We start from the raw sequence: 21,264 nt of genomic DNA, 5'->3' as shown, positions 1-21,264 counted from the left end.
GAGAGATGTCGCACAGCTAGTCGTGTGCCCCCAGAGCTCACCGACTGCTGCCCTCAAGTACGGAAGAGGGCACTGCCCCTTTGCCAACATTGAGATAAGGTTCTACTGTCAGTCTGGTCAGCTTCTGCACATGGGACAGCACCATCTTATCCTATATCTCAGGTAGCAAAAGGATTTGGCCAGCTCTGGCAGTGCAGACTGCCCCAGCATACCATGTGCAGTTCTGGGATTGTCAACTGGTCCAAACAGGAAAAAAAATTGTTTATGGCAGGTAGACTTTATAAGGGTCTGAAAAGTGTCCAGTGAACTAGTAAACATTAGACTTATTGACCACCTAGCCCGACAGAACCTTACCTCCAAAACCAAAGTGCACTTTCCCATAGAAAGTAATGCAAATTGGATTAATCTGTTCTAGACTTTTAAGAACAACCCCTAAAACAGCAATTTAACATGAATTTTACTATCTAATGAGACCGTTGATCCATAAATGAAAGCAATAAACAATGTACTGCAGTCACACAATCAATCAATCAATCAATCAGTAGCTGAACTGGGTTCCACACAGTCACAAAAACAAAACAAAAAAAGCAGCAAAAACAAAAAATGCAAAATAAATAGCAAAAACAGACAGACCTCAGTGTAACACTCAAAACTGAGCATGTTTGGCTTCCAAAAAATGTTTGCAAACTGGAACACTTTCTTACGGGTTTGCAGTGTTTGTTTCCAAGTTGTTTGAGTACCAAGGCTTTTGAGAACCAAGGTACCACTGTATTGTTGAAAGCAAAAGTTGTTGACTCTCTTGGACAGCCTGTGTCTGCCATTGAAAGGGAATGTGCTGCTCTCTGCCACCATCGATCTCCAGGAAGACACATATGTACTACACAGGCCAGGCTAGGCCTGCCCCACCATATCACCTCGCCTGCTTCTTGATGTCAGCAGATGGTGGCGTTGGCCCGCAGGCGATAGGACTAGGCACCAATAGGATTCCACATGGTTGTGCAATATCGTGATATTATCCCCCTTGCTAAGCCATTGAACAAATGCCGAGCAGATGCTTCTGGGAAGAATGGGCTCCTTTTTCCTCTTAGTGGCCTAGCCCTGAGAGAAGCTCATAGATGCAACAGGTTCCATTGCAGACAGAACCCCCTACTGGCCAAACAAGGTCAAAACAGCTCCAGCAGATCTTGCTAGTGACACTGTGGGGAATTGGGTCCAGTGAGTTGATAGGCTATTTTGGGTTAAAATTTTTAAAAAATGGCAAATTGCAAATTGACAGCCTTTCTTTTCACAAGAACAGATAAGGCAAGCAGCAGGATGCCAGTTAGCAGGCAAACTGTCATCACCCACCACCGCCCCAGTTACAGTATTAATACGCGCTGCCTCAAAAGTGTTGAACCGGGCGTCAAAGAGAAGCTTGTGTGTTTGCATAATGATTGATCTGCCAGAGATAGCAAGTTCTTTTTATGAGTGTTTTGGGGCTGGAGTCCAAAGGACAGGTGGCAGGTGGTTAACTACATCTGCTGGAACATCAAGAAGTTCAAATAAAAGCACTTCCTAACAGCATTACAAAAGTGAGCAAAGGCAGCTTCACTTTCAAGTAAAGGAGGGTCTCACCTGTACATTTGTTCTCATAGTAGGCACCCCACTTTGAGAGTTAAACAAGCTGCTGCACTCCTAAATGCACCGAGAACACAACAAAATATATCTCCTGTTATCCTTGTTTCTCTATATCGATGCCTTTTCATCATCATCATCATCATCAAAATGAGGAAGCGGAGGAGGAGGAAACCCAGGTGGTGTTGTGCTCCAACTCCCATCAGCCCCAGCCAGAATGAGCAATGTTCAGGGGTGATGGGAGTTGTAGTCCGGCAACATCAGGGAGGGCCACAGGTTCCTTACCCTTATAATATGACCTTCATTTTTCAAAGCATCGTGCATAGATAGCACTGCTAAGCCTAGCAATAATTATTATCCCATATTTTGGAGGAGGGATAATGGTTTGCCTGAGGCCACCTTGAGAGTTTGTGTCTTGAGGTGGGATGGATGCATTAAGGAAGCAGTGCAGCCAGTGCAAGAGCTGCAATGGATGGTGGGAGATCTGGTTTTGAAATCCTACCCTGCCATGGACTTCAGGGATGAACGTGGGCAGATGCCAGTTACGCCTTATGCCTAAGGCTAAAATAGTGGCTTTGGTATCACCATCAGCTGGGATGGGGCAGAGCTGGCAAGATCTGTCAGAGGAGGATTCAAGGGTTGGCACTGGAGAGAGCTCAGGTAATGAGCTGGGAGAGGTTTCCGTCCCTTTGTTGTCGGGCATCACAAGTCAGCCTGTCCCCTGCTACTTGGGAGTGAAGTCCCCATGGTAGCAGAGGAGGCAGAGGGATGTCCAATCAGCAGGGCTGGCTGAACCAGAGGTTCAGAAGGACTGACTCAGGTCCCATCACAAGGGAGCGCCTGCAGGAGCACAGACTTGCAAGTACAGTCTTCTCGCTTTGGATGGGAAGCACACAAATGACTCTTCCTTCACTACTCTTTAAAAGTAGAGCAGCAGAGGCATGCCAAGTGTAGGGGCAACACCTTAGCTACTGCCTAGCCATGAATCTTAGAGCTATGCTTGTAGACTTATGAACCGTGTACCTTGTAATAATAATAATAATAATAATAATAATAATAATAATAATTTCTACCCCGCCCATCTGGCTGGGCTTCCCCAGCCACTCTGGGGGGCTTCCAACAAAATATTAAAATACAATAATGCATCCAACTTTAAAAGCTTCCCTAAACAGGGCTGCCTTCAGATGTCTTCTAAAAGTCTGGTAGTAGTTGTTCTCTTTGACATCTGATGGGAGGACGTTCCACAGGGCGGGTGCCACTACCGAGAAGGCCCTCTGCCTGGTTCCCTGTAACTTGGCTTCTCACAGTGAGGGAACCGCCAGAAGGCCCTCGGCACTGGACCTCAGTGTCTGGGCAGAACGATGGGGGTGGAGACGCTCCTTCAGATATACTGAACTGAGGCCATTTAGGGCTTTAAAGGTCAACACCAGCACTTTGAATTGTGCTCAGAAACCTTGAACTAATGCTGAGACTTGAGTCCAAATACTGTGTCTGAGGGTGAGAGCCAGGACAGTGTCATCTTTGCATGAAAGAACCCTATTCCTTCCCTAAGTTGTTGTATGTTTACTCTGCTTTTCCAATTCCATTCTCTCTTTCCTGGTCATATGGGAAATGTGCATGAAATCCCCAAGCCTGATGGGTTGGGAGCAAAAGGTGTCTCCCAGTAAAGCTGTGTTTCAGCTTGAGAAGCTTAACTGAATTGTCCTGACTGGACACTAAACCATTGGGACACATTTATTGTTTGGAGCTTTTCTGGGAGTCATGGATTTGCTTGCAGGCATTTTTAAACTTTCCTATAATATGATTCCAGCTGATCTCATATGGCTTGGTGAGGTCAAAATCCTACTCCAGGTGTTTCCATTTCTCCCTGCTTGCAGTACGGTGAGTCTGTGGGGACTCAAGTCCGGGAAATAATAGATTTTGTCTGAGCCAGCCAATGCCTTCATCTCCATTTCCTCCAAGACCGAAGCAGACAAAACAAACTGCTTGGAGGAGGGGTGTGAATACTGCTTTTCTACTGGAAACCTTGGGCAACAGATTGGATTTCTAAATTCCTGGCTTAGTCTGCAACTGCTGGAAAAGGTGTCACACACACACACACACACACACACACACACACAATGGCGGGATTCACCTAATGAATCCCGTCAATGCAAAACCTGCACAAGGGCTTCCACTTGCGCAATGGGGCTTTCCCCTCCTCTCCTTCCCTCCATGCCCCCCCCAGCACTCTCCCAAATTGGCTCGGCGGGGTGGGGGGAACTCTAGAACGGCACATAGGGGGAGGAGAGGGAGGATTGTTCCATCTGGCAAGCCTCAACTCTTGCATCGACGAGACATTCACCACAGCATGATGTTGAATTCCACCCATATATTCTGCTTTATATGAACAAAAACTGCTCTTAAAGGGGCTTATATTTCCTGCATCTGGCAGATTTTTTAAAGGTGTAGTTGGCTCAAGTGTTTGATTGTGAATGGCAGATCAACCAAAGAGGGGGAAAGGTAATATCAGCTGGAACAGATACCTCTGTGCTGCTACTTTTGTGAGAGCCTGGGACTCTGGTAGTCAGATGGAAAATGTGACTTTGTTCCTTGGTCTGCTCCCAAGTGAAAATATTGCCAGCCAGCCATAGAAAATCCACCTGGACCTGGAACGCTGGATGAGGAAAAACAAAGTTGTACTTACCTGTAACTATTGATCACACAGATTCACACACACTGACAAGGCTTGCACTGGTGGCACATACTGGGTTGTAGCCAATGCTAGTCCTACTCACAGTAAACCCATTGAAAGTAATGAACATGACTGACTTAAGCTCATTACTATCAGTGGGTTGGATACAACCCATACTATATGTTTGCGTTGGTGACACAAATCCTAAAACTGGAAAGATACAGAGAATATGAGGGTGACAGGTAAACTCATGAAACATCCCTTGTTTTGGGGACAGGGGAATGACGGCAGTTCAGTGGCAGAATGCATACACATCCAGCAAGGCCGGCCCTAACATTGGGCAGAGTGAGGAAGGTGATTTGGGGTGTCATGAAAGGGCAAGAAATGGGTTGCTATTCAATTTATCTGCCTTATATTTTTACCATGAAAGATGGGGGAGAGGCCCTGTGAGATATATATTTTTTGTCCTCGGAGACAGTCCAGCCTTTGGTACTATGCATCTTGACTACTCCATCTTAGGCAGCAATGTGTCTTGGGCTGGCCCTGTACACCTACAAAAGGTCCCAGATTCAATCCCCAGGTAAGGTTAAGGGAGTTTCTGCACTCTCCCCTCTGAGATTTCCAGCAACTAACTGGCCTTCAGAAGCATTAGCATCTCTGGCTGTGAAGGCATAGCCATCAAGCCTAGTAGCCATCGATAGCCTTAACCTCTATGAATTTGTCTAATCCAGGCTTCCTCAACCTCGGCCCTCCAAATGTTTTGAGACTGTAGTTCCCAGCATCCCTGACTACTGGTCCTGCTAGCTAGGGATCACGGGAGTTGTAGGCCAAATACATCTGGAGGGCTGAGGTTGAGGAAGCCTGGTGTAATCCTCTTTCAAAGCCACTCAAGTTGGCGGCCATCACTGCTTCCCATGGGAGTGTATGGCATGGTTTATGCACTTTGCGACATATACTTGTACCTTGCTTTCCCACCCAGGAGCTGGAAGGTTTTGCACGTTTTCTTCGCCTCCAGCTTTTTACACTTTTTTTTTTTGCAACCAGCCCTGTGACGTAGGCTAAATGAAAATATGTAAGCAGCCATTCTTATCAATAGATTGCCGGGAGAGACGGGTGCAAGGGGCCTGATCCACATACAGTGTACGGGACCCAGGAAATCCTGTTGGTGTCCCTGTTTGGGATTTAGGGCTTGGGTTTATGCACATTCAAGTGTGGAGCCTTCGGTCTCACTAATGCTAGAGAAATGCCTGCATCTTGAGGGGTGGGGTCACAATCTTCCTGCTCTATTATTTGCTCTGCTCCCTGCTTTTTCATTTCTGAATCTAGTGGATTGCAGAAGAGGTATTTTTTCAAAGCCTCCCTTTCTCTTTTATATACAGTGGTACCTCGGGTTAAGAACTTAATTCGTTCTGGAGGTCCGTTCTTAACCTGAAATTGTTCTTAACCTGAGGTAACACTTTAGCTAATGGGGCCTCCCGCTGCCGCCGCCGCACAATTTCTGTTCTCATCCTGGGGCAAAGTTCTTAACCCGAGGTACTACTTCTGGGTTAGCGGAGTCTGTAACCTGAAGCGTCTGTAACCCGAGGTACCACTGTATATATATTTGGACAAGGAGGAGGCCATTGTGCTCTGTTGAGGAATCCTGCCATACTTTGTCTCCTCCTTACCCTTTTCCAGGAAAAAAAGAGCTCTCTCTCTCTCTCTCTCTTCTCACCCCCTCCAGCACTTCACAGAAGGTCCCTAACACAGTTTGCCTTGATCTGGTGCTCTTCATTTCCTTGTGGGCTGAACTAATATCTGCCTGGTTTCAGAGCCACTGTATGTTATCTCTTATGACATTTGCCAGTGTTTTACTAAAAAAGCTAAGACTGAAAGAGCTCCTTGGTGTGCAGCATGATTTTTTTTTTGGGGGGGGGGGAGATGCCACTTTTATTTATTTTCTAATCCTTATGAAAATTCACCAGCATTTTGGTCCGAATTCCTCCTAATATTCACATTTTTGTCTGCAATTCTTCCTCATATTCACATTTTTTTTTTTTTGCAAAATAGCTTCCTCTAATATAATGCATAATGCACTTCTGTATGTTGTTTTGCACTGATATATGCAATTTTATCCATGCTTTGCCCTAGTCTGTGCATTTGTGCATACATTATTTGGCTGGGGAACTGCATCGCAAAATTTGGAAAGCTGCAGATTCAAGAAAGGTGGCTGTGTTTCAGTTCACGTGTTGTTTCAGACTGTGCAAATTAGGTAGGTTTGCTTTTAAATGTGAATTGCATCAATCCCCCCCCCTCCCAATCTCTATGTGGTGGTGGAGAAGGGACTTCATCTCTTTTGGACCACTGAGCTCTGGCTTCCCCAGAGTCAAAGGACAGGAATGTTTCCCCCCCACTCCCACTCCTTTTGCCTGGTCAGCTCCTGCAGACTCGAAAAGAGAGCTCCATTGTCCACCAAGGGCTGATCAGAGAGCAGCTCCACACCCTTTGCAGCAGGAAGCAGTTTCAAAGCATTCGGAGGCTGGAAAATGCCAGGGGAGCTTCTAGCTCAGAACGCAAGAAAAAGCTCTGGATGAAAAGGACAGAGCTGACAGGTGCTCCTTCCAAACAGAAGGGAAGCTGTCAAATAAATCTGACCTTGGTAGATCCCTTGTTCCTACACGCCACCAAAAAAAAGCGCAAAAAAGCAGCCAGGTGTCCCTTTACCCCCCAAAATCTTCTTAATACCTGCAGTAGACTGTGTGGGATACAAGCCAACCTTCCAAGGACGTTGCACTGCTTGTAATGGGGCAAATGGTGAGAATGAAGAAGTTATGTGCCTGTGCCACATACTCACTGATGTGGAATATGTCCTTTCAGTTGCAGATGAGAAACAGGGCAAAGCTGCATTCATTATTATGATGATGATCTGCAGTGAGAAAGCAGCAGAAACTGCTTGGTGTACAGATTGTTGGTGTAGAGTTCAGTTTGGCATCCTGTGAACCAGGCAAAGGATTCTGTCTGGGCTGTAGCTCATGCTGGCATGTCAAACCCCTCATTGCAACCCATGGTGAACTTGTGGTTGGATCCTGCTTCATCCTTATAGGAGAGAGAAGCTCTAAAACTGTGCCAGAATCCCAAACTGTTTCTTGAGGACAATCCCCTTTTCTCTCCTTAGCTCCCTGTAGTAAGCCAATGAGAAGACATTTTCAGGCACTGGAAAGGGCGGTTCTTAGGATTACTGGCTGGAATATCATACCAATGTCACACTGACTTTGATCCAAGTGTGACATCGTTTTAAAACCAAATTCGTGGCATGTGCAATCAACCAGACATGTGGCAAACAGGATGGTTACTGGTGAAGAGGAAAAAGATAGGTTGCCGTTTTATATGTTTGTAGAGCTAGCAAATTGTAAAGGTAAAGGGACCCCTGACCCTTAGGTCCAGTCGTGACCGACTCTGGGGTTGCGGCGCTCATCTCGCTTTACTGGTTGAGGGAGCCGGCGTACAGCTTCCGGGTCATGTGGCCAGCATGACTAAGCCGCTTCTAGTGAAGCAGAGCAGCGCACGGAAACGCCGTTTACCTTCCCGCTGGAGTGGTACCTATTTATCTACTTGCACTTTGATGTACTTTTGAACTGCTAAGTTGGCAGGAGCAGGGACCGAGCAATGGGAGCTCACCCCGTCACGGGGATTCGAACCGCCGACCTTCTGATCGGCAAGTCCTAGGCTCTGTGGTTTAACCCACAGAGCCAAAGCTCAGTCAAATTGTACTCACTCCCTAATTCATTATCCTTCTGGCTAGTCTGGGCTGATTTGGTTTATATGAATGAGTTATGCACATTTTGCAAAGCCTACAGAACTGATGGGGAGCGGGGAAATGCTTCCATTTCTTGGGCTTCCTGCTTTGGAGTGCTACTCCAATGCAAGCACTGAAGGTTACCACAATAACTGAGTGCTATGGTCATCTGCCCTTTCTTGGGTTTTTATGAGTGTGTTCAGCAGTTCTTATGCACCACCTTCTTTAATCTCTGCTGCACCAAGCCTTAAGAAGCCGTGGCTCTGCAACAGAAGGCGTGTGCTGCTTATTAGCAAAACTGAAGCAGAAGTTGTTCTATTTCCCAGGGAATTCATTCATGTAATGATGATTCATATTTTGGAAGGCACAGGGTACTTCTGCAATTCACCTAAGTGATGCTGAATTAGTGCAAAATCTGTGCTGGCAAGCAGGTATCTCACTGCTTCAGCTCCTGGAAAAAAATGAACTTTAGGCATGTTAATCATCTAACAGAGAAAGGCATGAACTGATCACAAATGAAATACAATGCCGTTCCTCATCTACAACCCTGACAGAATGAGAGACTGAGTGAGTTTGCTTTTTAATTTGTGGCCCATTTCTCCCTCCGTGTGATGGAGTCACAGCCCCTTTCTCTTTTCAGTTTGACGTGGCTTTGGCTTTTGACTACGCAAATATTGCCAAAGCATAAGGAAAAAGCAAAGCCTTTTCGAGGCTTTCTGGGACAGGGACCACGAACACCTTATGGCTAATGGCTAATGTGCAGCCACAAGGTAATGCTGACATATATGGACACAATTCTCTTGTGCAAAAGACACAGAGAGCTAAACTACAAATCTTCTGAGGGTTACTAGTAGGGGGGTTGTGAGGAGGGGTTGTTGGGAACACAGTGGGGGAAGAAAGACTTATACACCCCTTCCCCCAACATGCCGCGACCCCAACCCTGATGCTCCCCCAACTCTCACCTACCAGCTCAGCTTAGATTGACTTCCCCTTCTACCAGAAAGTTCTTCCCTCAAGCCAGACAATGCAGCCAGTGGCCAGGTTCTGGAGGAAGGCCTGCACCTTGTCTACAACAGCAGTTTGTGTGGTGAGCTCCTGCCCCCACTAATGGAAATAATGACACATGACACAATTATTAAGGTTAATGGGCTAAATAAGGCCACAACTTTATTGGTTACAGGTGATGAGCTGTATTGCCTTAGGCATTGGTCCTAACAGACCATATCCAACTTCAGCCCGTCCGCTTGAAGTCCAGGAAGGGTTAACCACCAGTTGGGGGAGTCCTGCTGATGCACATCAACTAGGAACTCCCCTGGGGTCACCGCTCGGGGGCGTGCCTTAGGCCCTCACCTCCCCAGGCATCGGACAGGGCCATGTCCCCCGGAATCCTTTATCGGACTACCCTTCAATATGTGGGGCGGGTGATGGCGCTACCTCCCCTCTTCCATCTACAGAACAATAGCAATGCCTAACCGCCAATACCCAGAAAGTTGTGACGATTTGCTATGAGGTAGGTGAAAACCAAGTGGCTGGTGCGAATTTGCCAAGTGGAAAAATTCCTACCAGGCCCCTCAATGGCGACCAACCAAGGTCCATAGCAAGGTCAAAGAACGAAGCCCTGATAGGGCAGGAGGGTGGGAAAAGCAGGAACAGCTGGCAGGCGGCAAAGAGGGAGATCCCCGGCTGCATCCTGCCTTAAATAGGGCTGGCCACGCCCCCTGAGCCAGCTGATTGGCTGGCCAGGGGGTGATGAGGCCAGGAATCCCCCCAATCGCGCAGCGGCTGGTTCCATTCAGTTGGGGCCATGACACCCGCAACCCCACCTCCTCCGTAGGGCGGAATTGGCTTTGTTTTGTCCAGTCATCCCTGGGGGAAGCAATTGCAGGTGGATTTCGTTTCCTCTGCCCCCTCTTCCAGGATCCCATCCCATCTCGCGTTCCATCACTTAGTCATCCACCTGCAACACCTGGAACCAGCTGTCATACCACAGGGTGAAGCAACCTGCTTCAAGGGGAAGGGGCTGCCGCGGGAGGATAGCTGAGGGCAGGGCTTGGTGGCTGAACAGCGCAGCAAAACTTTTAAAAATGTTGTTCCCGTATCTCTCTCCTTGTTGCACAGAGGCACCATTTGGACTCTGCTTCAGGAAGCAAAATGTTCTGGGCTAGCACTGGCTGTTAACTTACAAAGCAGTCTTCGCTTTGTTGTTATCCTTGCATCACCCACCTTCTGCTCCTTTCCCTATATGCTTCACGCTTCTCCCGCTCTCCTTCTCCTCCTCACCTTTCTTGCTCCCCACCCCCACGCAAGAACATGCCCACACTGGGTCCCCACCCCACGCCTCCAGATTCCATTATGTTTGACCAGCAGGGCTGAACAGAGAAGCGATGTCCTTGTTCCCATAGATCATAAAGCAGCAGCAAGCTGCAGGGAAACAAAGAGCCTAAAGTCTTCTTAAAAGTTATCTGCTGTATGGAGGGAGTGGTGTTTTGACACTTGGAAGGATGCTAGTGAGAGACAGGATTACTGGGACAGGTTCAGTGGCAGAAGGCCAGGAACCATCTGAACGTCTCTTTAAAAGGCAGGTGCCAGATACGTCTATAAAATAATAACTAATAACCTATAAACAGTGACATCACTGTCCACCTCAGTGCTGTGGAGGTGATTTAGAGACACTTTGCCAGCTTGAAATGAGAACAGCTGCTCTCTGCTGGAAAGAGAAGGAAATCTTCTCATTAGCATTAAATTTAAATGAACCATTCCTCATTTGCATATTTCTGCGGTGCTCTATTTCTGTAAAAGGGTAACTTGGGAGTGACAATTCAGATCAAGGTTCAGTAATCGGGTTCTCCTTGACTGCATTTCTTAAAAGCATAAAACAATGCTTTCTGGGTTTTTTACTCATCTCACAAAAAGGATGGAAATCTTTACTTGCCCTTTGTAATCTCCATCCTGCCTCAGTGCCTAGCCCTGCAGAAGCCCATCCTTCCCATTGACCCATGGCCCAGGGGAATGCTGTACCACCAGAACTTACTATCTGGTAACCAGAACTTACTATCTGAACCCAACCAGGCAAATCCATCCTTGGATGGTCATGGTCTCACCTTCTGTGGTTCTCCTGTTTCCCTAGTGCAACCAGTCAGAATTGCACACATGATGTTATATTAAGGATATACTGTATTCAGTGGCACTCCCAGTTTGCTGCCATATGATGCCTTATGCATCTTCTCTCTCTCTCTCTCTCTCTCTCTCTCTCTCTCTCTCTCTCTCTCTCACACACACACACACACACACACACACACCCCACACCTGTCTTTGACACTACAGACCAGGGGTCAGCAAACTCTTTCAGCAGGGGGCCGGTCCACTGTCCCTCAGACCTTGTGGGGGGCCGGACTATATTTTGAAGGAAAAAAATGAACGAATTCCTATGCCCCACAAATAACCCAGAGATGCATTTTAAATAAAAGGACACATTCTACTCATGTAAAAACACGCTGATTCCTGGACCGACCACAGGCTGGATTTAGAAGGCGATTGGGCTGGATCCGGCCCCCAACCTTAGTTTGCCTACCCATTGGATCTCTAGTTGTAGTTTTCAGACACAGTAATGACCAGAGAACTTGATATTTGAAGAAGAGGTGTACAAATTCTCAGCCATCTGGTTATTATTGAGACGTTGAGTTAATGGCCACCTGGCAGTGGCTTTACGTCAGTCAAACAACCAACTGGTACCGTGTGTGTGTGTGTGTGTGTGTGTTCGTGCATACTCCAATTTCTAGGGTACTTGGGCACCTCCCAGTTTGGCTCTCTATGTGACTTGCCTGATCTGGAGAAATAAATTAAATGCAGGGAATGAAAATCAAGAGACCACACTTAATGGTTGCTGTGGACATTTGAGAGTGCTCTTGGAACTTGGACAACTGTTTCCCTGTGTAAAGCTTTGTGCTATGTCTTGTGCAGGTGTCTGGCTGGCCGTGGGGAGATGAATATAAACAAAGCTTGAATGAGTCTGGATTCTCCCCCTACCCCCCACCCTACCCCCCAAAACTTAGACCAACACTTTCTCTGGTACAGAAATGGTCTTAAATCTAAATTAGGCCAGAGAGAGTCATGCCGAAAGAGGGCCAATGCCTGAAACACAGCTGACATAACGAGATTTAAATCTTAGCCACAGGGCATATGTGGGGGTGGGAGCGGGGGGGGGGGAGAGACACCAAGGGAACGAAATGAAGCCCAGTCTGCAGAATGAGCTGCAATGCAAACCTAGGCGAGCAAACCTGCTTGCTGAAAGCTCAGTAAATGCCACAAAAAGGAAAGCAGTTCTTTCCAATATGCCAACCAAGAGGGAGAGGGATTTCCTGTGCCTATGGCTACTATCTTAAACAGCAGAGACATCACCTTGCCAACAAAGGTCCGTATAGTTAAAGCCATGGTTTTCCCAGTAGTGATGTATGGAAGTGAGAGCTGGACCATAAAGAAGGCTGATCGCCGAAGAATTGATGCTTTTGTATTATGGTGCTGGAGGAGACTCTTGAGAGTCCCATGGACTGCAAGAAGATCAAACCTCTCCATTCTTAAGGAAATCAGCCCTGAGTGCTCACTGGAAGGACAGATCCTGAAGCTGAGGCTCCAGTACTTTGGCCACCTCATAAGAAGAGAAGACTCCCTGGAAAAGACCCTGATGTTGGGAAAGATTGAGGGCACAAGGAGAAGGGGACAACAGAGGACGAGATGGTTGGACAGTGTTCTTGAAGCTACCAACATGAGTTTAACCAAACTGCGGGAGGCAGTGGAAGATAGGAGTGCCTGGGGTGCTCTGGTCCATGGGGTCACGAAGAGTCGGACACGACTAAACAACAACAGCATGGCTGCTATAAACCAAGAATTTCAGTAGAGCTCTTTTCTTAAAAACATACACACACAAACACAATTTCTTTTTCCTCTGCTGCATCTGAACCATTCTTCCCTGCCTCTTCCGAAGGTGATACAAAGAGCTGTTAAGCAGGAACTCCTACTTCCCCAAGGACTGAATCAAATCTCCATGAGGGACAAACCTTTCTTCCGACCCAGGAGTTACTGCTGCTTCCATATGCACCTGAGATGGAGGTGCAGCTGATCTTTGGCTACTGGGAAGAAGTAAAGCCTTGGTCCCATAACCAAAATCCAAGGGAAGCCGGCAGCCACTGTGAGAGAGTGGAAGGGCCATCGTGCTACTTCCACCTGCCTTGGGAGCAAGACTCACATGCTGCCCAGCTAAAAAACAAAAAAAGGACAGCAGCTTTCATATGCGGTGGGCAGACAGAATCAAACCTGGAGCTGGCCAGTCTTGCCAGGCAAATGAAAAGTGCTTTTCCATTCCAGAAGAAGCTTAAAACAATAAGCACCTTGACATAAAGGGGTGCAATATGGCAAAACTTTGCTCTGGAGTGACCTTTGCCAATACACCAAGCCGATGTTAGCAGCTTTGCACTTGGGCCCATGGGGCCAATTGCCAGGCTTAGTCCCCAAAGGGTCTGCTTTGCTGGCTGCCCTCAAACATCTTGGCACAAACAGATGCCTTGTTGCTAAGATATGGAGCTCAGATAACACCTGGGTTCAGTTCTCCATTCTGCAGGTTTCCTGCATGATCTCCTCTGTCCAGCCATTTAGGAAACAGCCACACATAGATAGATGATAGATAGATAGATAGATAGATAGATAGATAGATAGATAGATAGATAGATGATAGATAGATAGATAGATGATAGATAGATAGATAGATAGAAGATAGATAGATGATAGATAGATAGATGATAGATAGATAGATAGATGATAGATAGATAGATAGATGATAGATGATAGATAGATAGATAGATGATAGATAGATAGATAGATAGATAGATAGATAGATAGATAGATGATAGATAGATGATAGATAGATAGATAGATAGATGATAGATAGATAGATGATAGATGATAGATAGATAGATGATAGATATAGATCAAGATCTCCATCCCACCTTCCAGGACACAAAGGGCACTATTCAATGAATGAGTCAAACTAGCAGAAGCCCATGCAAGGGGCTTCATGCAGTGTGGAATTTAAGGTGGTTCCCTCGCACAGGGTGCCAAGCTTGGGGAGGGGACGCAAAATTGAGAAGATCCATTTGGGGTTGCTAAATGTTGGCCTTGCACAGAGCGCCACATTACGAAAGTTTACCCAAGTCTGCCCCTGCTTCCTGGGCAGTAGCAGTAGGACAGGACAGCATGAAAAGACAGTTACAGCAAGAATAAAGTCTTTTTCGCTCAGGGAATAGTGAATCTGTGGCCCTCCTGACGTTGTTGGCTCCTATCATTCCTGACCATTGGCTAAAAACATCTGGAGGGGGCACAGTTCCCCCATCCTTGAATAGCTGGATGTTCTTTTCAGCTGCCAGAACCGGGAGTCGGTTCCCCATCATTCTTCTCATTTGGTTATCTTAGCTGCAACCTGTGAACTGATGTTAACATGCTCGGTATTATTTTTAATGATATTTTGTTTCAAAAGACCATTAATTATCAAGATTTCCCAGAAGATGCATTAACAGAAACTCATTCTGCATCAAGAATTCACTTGGCCAGTGTGGAAAATGAAGTCTGAGTGCTGGAGATGATGATGCCTGGGAAACATGGAAAACACATTGCAGAGCTGGGAAAAGTTAAGAAGCACTTTTGTATGTGGTTCCCAATTGGTGGTCCATGGATCGCAGGGGGTCTGTGGCAGCATTCACATAACAAAAACTACCATAGACATATCCAAATTTTCAAAAGTAGTGGGTCCATGTTTTGACTTTTGGAATATAGGTGGTCCGTAGTACTAGGCTAATTGGGAACCACTATCCTAAAACACAGGGTTGCGATTCACTTTGTGAAAAGGTCCAAGCTCTGATTCAGCAAAGCTTTGACGTCCAGAGCAGGGTTAGCAACATGTACATTAAAGGTATTGTTGTTGCTGTTAAAATGGCAGTAGTTAGTAGTAGCAGGGATAAGTTGTGACTCAGCTACACAGCTGCAAATAAAACATTCTAAATGTGTTGTAAGGTGCAATATACAAATGTGACACTAGATGGCGATGGCGAGCTCTGCAAAATTCAATGTATTTTTCAAAACTTTTTTTTAATACCTTAGTTGGCAGAGCATCTGCTATGCACACAAAAGGTCCCAGGTTCAGTACCCAGCATCTCCAGATAGAGCTGGGGGAGAGCCATGTCTGAACCCCTGGAGAGTTGCTGCCAGTCAGTGTTGACAATACTGAGCTAGATGGACCCAATGGTTTGACTGGATGAGCATACGGGCATAGGAAGCTGTCTTATATTACTAATTAATAATAGCACAACCTCATTAAAACCCAACGATTAAAAACCTTACTTTTCAGAATTTCTCATGCATCTTAATCCACTTGACTGAACATTATGTTAACTCTGTAGAAGGTTTTCTCAAAGGTTGTGGTGGCTGACTCCCACTGCCACCGCTGCCACCACCATGAGTGGACTGGCTATAATTTAGCAACATAGACATCCTGCAGCATAACAGGCTGGGGTAAAAATATAGGAACAGGTGGCTGTTAGGGAGTCTGAGTAGATTCCTGCCTACATAAGCAGAGCACTCAATAGGATGTGGTGGTGAGTACCAATTGGAAGCAGTCAAGACTCATGCAATAAATAAAGAAATAAATCATGAGCCCCAGGTTCTGTATAAAGAACACTCCTGCTTATTCAGGTGTGCTTTATACTCGTCCTCCTGCTGCTAATGCACATTAAAATTACGAAGGGAACTTCCTTGCATAGCAAACTGAAGTCTTCCATATACAGTGGTACCCTGGGTTACAAACACCTAGGGTTACAAACACTTCGAGTTACAGACTCGGCTAACCCGGAAGTAGCACCTCGGGTTAAGAACTTTACCTCAGGATGAGAACAGAAATCGGGCGGTGGCAGCGCAGCAGCAGTGGAAAGCCCCATTAGCTAAAGTGGTACCTCAGGTTAAGAACGGTTTCAGGTTAAGAACGGACCTCTGGAACGAATTAAGTTCATAACCAGAGGTACCACTGTACAAAATATACACAGGTGGGATTCTATTGCATAGTGGCACATTCAAGTTGTTCGTTTAAAGTGGATCTGAACTCTTGCGTAAAAAAACCCCAGAACAGAACTTCTCTTTAGGGATAGTTAATTCTGAAATTCCGAAGGACCTTAAAAGAAATAATAATTATGTACAGTATGCTACAGCCGCAGCCAGAATGGTATTTGCCCGGAGGTGGAAAGAGGATGCTGTTCCAGCCAAGGAAGAATGGCTGATTAAAATTTATGGATTACGCCAAAATGGCAAAATTAACGGATGTGGTAAGAAACCACAAAATTTATTAAAGAGCGGGGGACATTTGTTGAATATTTGAAAAATCGTGGGATGCAAGTAAGTGCATTAGTAGGGCCAACTTAAATCAAAAGTATTATTAAGATTAATTGTAGAATAATTAAAAAATGGAGTAAAGTGGAAAATGCAGTGTTAAAAATTTAAATAAGATAAGAAACCACAAAAAAGGGGAGGAGGGAAGTCTAATGTGCATTTGTGTTGGAAGTATGTGGTTGTAAGGTGTGTATCTGTAAATTTTTGAAAACTCAAAAAAGGAGGGCTTGTGATGGAAAAATGCACCGGGAACCGTAGAGTCACAGTTGCTTAGCATGATGTTATAACACCTCCCCAGAAACAAATTTGAATGAATGCTCAATGAGCAGCTGATAACCTCACAGTACAAACAAACCAGAATGAATGTCCACAAAACAGGTTGTCTGAAAGGGACCTATATCAATGGGAAAAGCTTAGCTTGGATTTGAGGGTGAGGGAAGATTAGTTTCCCCATTTGGTTGTGGAAGTTGGCCATGAATCAACAAGAAGGAGATGAAAATATTGAAAAGAGCTAAGTATAAGAGACTTGTGAGTTACTGCGGGCTTCTTTTTTGTTAACATCTGGATTAGGCTATATCCCTGTGAAAATAAGTAAAAGGGTGTTGCTTCCATATTGGTCAAAAAGAATGCAAGGCCCTGGTCTCCGAATGCGAGTCTGCAAGATTTGAAAGCTTTGCAGAGTTATTTGCACACAATTTCTGACAGATGGTTCAAAGAAAGTTTTCCTCTTATGTACTCCGTGCCTTCAAATAAAAAAATGGCATTTACTAAACATATAGAAAACATTTATCCTTGCAAAAAAAAATATATAAATCAAACGCTGTAGTGCCATCTATTAAAATAAAGAGGTTAACAAAGTTCTATGAAGTAGTCATATGGATTTGCAGCTTTTTTTATCTAATGAAAATGTGATGCTATTTTTTGTGAATTTAACAATAGATCGGCAAAAGGATACCTACAAAAGTGTTTTTTCCCTCTTAGCATTTCATTAAGGGAGTTTTGCACACCAATTTTTAAATAGGTACTTGCTGTTCAGATCTTCATGCGGCAAGGCACTTATTGCAGCCCCTCTCAGCAAGATCTTAATCACGTAATTAGAAACATATGACTAGCCCCATTGAAATGTATGGGATTACTCCCTTGTCTGATGTTGAAGTGATGTTAAACATAAGTTGATGTGTTAAACATGGTAAAGTGCTTTATTGACTATGGCTAGACAGGCACATGGTTACAATTTAGCATATTATTTTAGCTACAGTATTCCCCTCCCCACTAGGATCCATACGTTTAAGAGTGAATTGCCCTTACCCAGCAATTTGGTTTGGGTGTATTGGTCCAATGTGCATATGAAGCCGCTCCCCTTTCAGTATTGAAAGAGGCCTGCTCCATTTATTTTAAGACCTGGAGTGAGCAGGTTTTATTCAAATGACAATATTCTGCACAGAGCTTGGGCACTCCACTGAATGTCCATTAGGGTTCTGGGTGGGTATTCTAAAGGCCTGGTTCAAACATGCATGTTTATTGCTTGACGATGGCAGTAGGAAGTGGCAACTTACAGGTGAGAATGCGTCGTCACAGTTCAAACACAGCAGGCGGAGCTTTTACATCACCATACAGAATTTTGAGCGCAATATTTTGCAGTCGATTTGGGGAGGAGAAGGGGAAGAACATTCCATTGCACAAGCAGAAATCCTTGCACTGATGGAATGCTCATGTAGTGCTGTGTTGGGTACCACCCATTATTTACAGCCCATTGTTCTAGTCCTGCAGTCTCAGATGATTATCTCACTCCTGCCCCACTTGCTCCTTCCTAAGATTAGCGTCTTCCTCCTAACCGCTATGGTTTCCTTCCAATCTGCTAGGAGGGAACGCTGTCATTCACAGCAAGTTTGTCTAGCCCAGCGATGCATTTGCTAGGCCCTTTCCTTGCCAGTCAGCCACCAACCATGTATCCAAGGCCCTCAGGCCCTGTCCTTTTGCCTTCCTCTGGGCCCCTCTCCCCCATCTTCCTCCTGATTTGAATGCCAGACATGCATATGATGTCTGATGCTAATTCCCCCCCAAAGAGTTAAATGATAACTCATCAGAGGCAGCTACAGTTGCAAATGGAAACAAAATATCTGTGAAAGGAAGAGGAGCAGGTTTGCTCAAGTGTGTTGCAGGTAGAAATACTGTTTGTAATGAAGTGAGAGCAGTAGTTGCTCGAATTAATGAATAAGAAAGTTTTGAGAATTTACATGCTAGATTAAAATTGATTAATTCATTGAGAAGGGGATTGAAAGAAAAACACTGGGGCCTAATTTGAATAATAGAGTGCCTGGTATCTGGTGGGCAATCTTCTCCTTTATTTCTACACTGTGGCTGTAAACCAAATCACCTGTCAGGAGAGCTATGAGATTCAGGTGAGGGTCATATGCTTTGTCAATCCCAGCAGGTATATAACAGGAAGACCGGCCTATCCAGGCATTATTTTAAGAATAACATTACAACTTCATTTTCCAAAAAATAATGCTCATTCCACAAAATGTTTACAAAGTTCAGCTACTGCAAAAGTTTTATGCCTTTATTTAAATCACCATGGTATTTAACCATCTTATGTCCTATAGAGGAGAAATTGTGAATTGCAGAATTTTAAATACCCGTCATCATCCTTGGCTTCACTCATTTTTGTTTATAACACTCTTCCATTTTATTCTAGTCGTGAGGGTGGGGGTGGGGAGGGGCCTCACAAGTGGAGTAGCCTAGGGCCTCTCTTCATCTAAATCCGACCCTGATCAGGGCAGGAGATCATATTCAAACTAAGCTCAGCAAAGTTCATGGTTGAAGGGAAGGAGTTTTCTGTGGCTCTGTTTTCTAGCAGGGCCATGAAATACAGCAGATATCAGGACTGGGGAAAAGCTCAGCCACCAACCGTTCCCCAGAGAGGATTCATTTTTAACTAAGCTGCTGTGTGTGCACCTGAACCAGTGTCTCATTTTTCTCTTGTCTTTTTCCTTTGTCAGGCAGGGCTTGAAGATTCAATTACGGAGGGAACTGGCCGGCCTGGCGTAGATGGTGCTTTGCTTCCCCACAGACTTTACAGGCTTGCTGTAAGAATTTGTGTCGCATGCGAACCAGATTGCATTTTTAAACTAAGATGATAGGTGTATAGGGAAAGACCATGGGAATTAAAAACTACAGCAGCAAAGCAAAACACGAAAGTCAGGAAGCAAAAACAGCAGGTGACGTTGTCTTAAAAGGCATTAAGATGCAGAACCTGCAATTTGGAAAGAAAAATAATGTGCAGTATTATAGCTGAATGCGCCTTTGGCCCCTTCTTTCCTGGGGACTCCGTTTGTGCCCCTGCGCTGGTGCGGGATGAGTGAGCTGAGCTCTAAACCTTCATGTCTACTTAGAATATATACAAGACCAGCTCTGCCAAAACTGCAAGATGCTGCTTATAATGAATGGCACTTAAAGATATTATGCCTTCCAGGTGAAGCACAAACAGATGCTTCTGAGCAGCCTTCACAACTTCTGGCCTACTGAGCCAAACACAGACTACCAGACTTCTCCAAATTTGCAGTGGCTGCACTCCAAGAAGCTGCTTCCAACAGCAGTGTTCTTCTGCTCAGCCCAATCTTGCATTTGGAAGCATGCATCTCTCCCTTTCACATGTTTAGCCATTCACTGCAGCAAGGTAACATCAGCTATAGCTAATAATAATAATAATTTTTAAAAAATTTATTTATACCCCACCCTCCCCAGCCAAGACCGGGCTCAGGGCGGCTAACACCAGGTATAAAAACAATTTGAAATACAACTTAAAAACAAGCTTAAAATATAACATTAAAATGCAGTCTCATTTCAGTAGAAACTCTTTTGGGGATGAAAATGTCAAATCTTCACCAAGGCCAACTATCCAGAGTGGTCCTACATGGACCAGAAAAATGCCAGGGAAGTCCCCAAATAGGAGTTCCATCACAGAAGGAGAAAGGAAAAAGGAAAGAGGGGGAGGGGGAGGGGATCAAATTGATTCCAAGCCAAAGGCCAGGCGGAACAACTCTGTCTTACAGGCCCTGTGGAAAGAAATCAGATCCTGCAGGGCCCTGGTCTCATGAGACAGAGCGTTCCACCAGGCCGGAGCCAGCGTTGAAAAGGCCCTGGCTCTGATACAAATAGACACAGAGATGCAATTTGCTACATAAAGGGCAAAGTACCAGGATGCCAGGAGGTTCCTTAATATGGGGAAAGATTTCTTGAGGGGCTGTGCCTTAGTTAAGTGTCAAACACGCTAGAGGTTAATGGGTTATTGTTTTGTCAGGAAGCACAGGGGGAACCCGTAGTTCGCAAAACTGAAAGGAGAGCTGCAATTCTTGGCCATCTGCAAAAAGAATCTCTCCTTTCAATGGCTTGTTTAAAATTTTGGTTTTCGGTAAATGCAACTCGACTTTTTTAGGCAGTGAGTAGCACCCAAAGGCTTTACAGTGTCAAATAGATATTGACCGGAGTGAAAGATTTTTCTCTTGGAATAAATCTAATGACTCCAACTAGATCCACAGCCCGACTTCGGCTGGGGAGGGTGGGATATAAATAAAAGTTGATTAGTTTGTTATTATTAAGAGTACATACGTATCATGTTTTCTGGCATTTTCCTCTCCCAAGAGGCTAACTTGTTTTCCCTTCAAAGCCCAGAACTCATTTGACAGTGCAATCCTATACACAGAATCCTATACACAGAATTGTAGAGTTGGAAGGGACCATGAGGGTTGAACCCCAAGTGCTTGAGGGTCCCCCC

General features: G+C 45.2%; 1 long non-coding RNA gene across 3 annotated transcripts in view; it reads left to right on the top strand.

The window, feature by feature from the left end:
* LOC128407419 (uncharacterized) overlaps nt 1-21,264 on the top strand; it is a 50,087-nt gene that overhangs the window by 17,955 nt on the left and 10,868 nt on the right. For all 3 annotated transcript variants that reach the window (XR_008328794.1, XR_008328793.1, XR_008328795.1), the window contains one exon: nt 19,490-19,576. This is a non-coding gene — a long non-coding RNA (uncharacterized LOC128407419). The remainder of the gene's footprint in view (nt 1-19,489; nt 19,577-21,264) is intronic.

This window comes from Podarcis raffonei, chromosome 2 (genome assembly GCF_027172205.1).
Source record: "Podarcis raffonei isolate rPodRaf1 chromosome 2, rPodRaf1.pri, whole genome shotgun sequence".
NCBI classification, from domain to species: Eukaryota; Metazoa; Chordata; class Lepidosauria; order Squamata; family Lacertidae; genus Podarcis; species Podarcis raffonei.
Note: the sequence above shows the minus strand (reverse complement) of the source record. Positions and strands in the feature narration are given on the sequence as shown.